Raw genomic sequence first — 1095 nt, forward strand, 5'->3', positions numbered from 1 at the left:
TAAAAAATTATTTATTTATTTATTTGAGAGTGACAGACACAGAGAGAAAGGCAGATAGAGGGAGAGAGAGAGAGAATGGGCGCGCCAGGGCTTCCAGCCTCTGCAAATGAACTCCAGACGTGTGTGCCCCCTTGTGCATCTGGCTAACGTGGGAGCTGGGGAACTGAGCCTCGAACCGGGGTCCTTAGGCTTCACAGGCAAGCGCTTAACTGCTAAGCCATCTGTCCAGCCCTTAAGGGACTTTTAAAAGCAGCTAAGTGCAAAGTCACAGATGATCAGCTCACTGAGCTTTAGTTAGTCATTTATAAACCCTGAAATTGGCTCTGTCAGTCTTCTGGTACAGTAACAGTACATCTGACTACCTGGAACTTTTATATAATGGCTCCGCCATACAGGGGAAGCCCCCAGAACCACACCCTAATGCTTTTGAACTAAAGCTATTCCTAAAACCTCAGCCTAAAAGTTCCACAAATGTGCTAGTGTGCCAGTATGGTAGACAAAGCTGCTGCTGAGCCAACTCACTCTCTCTTTTCTACCACAACTCTCCTAGATTCTTGGCTGAACCTATATGCTTGCTTAAACTGCCTTGTAATCTTTGCCACATGGCACATGCCCTGCATGCGCCATCAACAGGCTTCCCAGATAGTGGGAGATACATTCTGAATTCCAGTAAAGTAATTTCCCTGATTCCTAAACCAGATAGAGACAAAACAACCAAAATAAAAACTAGACAAGTCATCTCTATCATCTGCCAGGACCCAGAAAACATTACTGAGGAAGTGTTGGATGAGTGCTGTTCTCACTGCTAGCCTCTTAGCTTCCTCCATCGAGATTTCAGCAGACTATGAGGAAACTAAAAACTTATCAAAACAGAAAATCAGAGGATGCTGGGAGCTCACCACTAAAGGAAACTTATAACACACCACCAAGACTTAGGGAATGTTGTGGAAGAAGGGGCAGAAGAATGTTAGAGCTACAGGGTGGAAAGGTGTATGCTAAGGCATTGTCCCATATCCCCCAAAACTGGCTGGTGCATTCATGACCCCACAGTAATAACCAGTAGCCCCACTGACAAGGGTCCTCAGTGGAATGGAG

The sequence above is a fragment of the Jaculus jaculus genome, chromosome X, assembly GCF_020740685.1.
Source record: "Jaculus jaculus isolate mJacJac1 chromosome X, mJacJac1.mat.Y.cur, whole genome shotgun sequence".
In the NCBI taxonomy this organism is placed as follows: Eukaryota; Metazoa; Chordata; class Mammalia; order Rodentia; family Dipodidae; genus Jaculus; species Jaculus jaculus.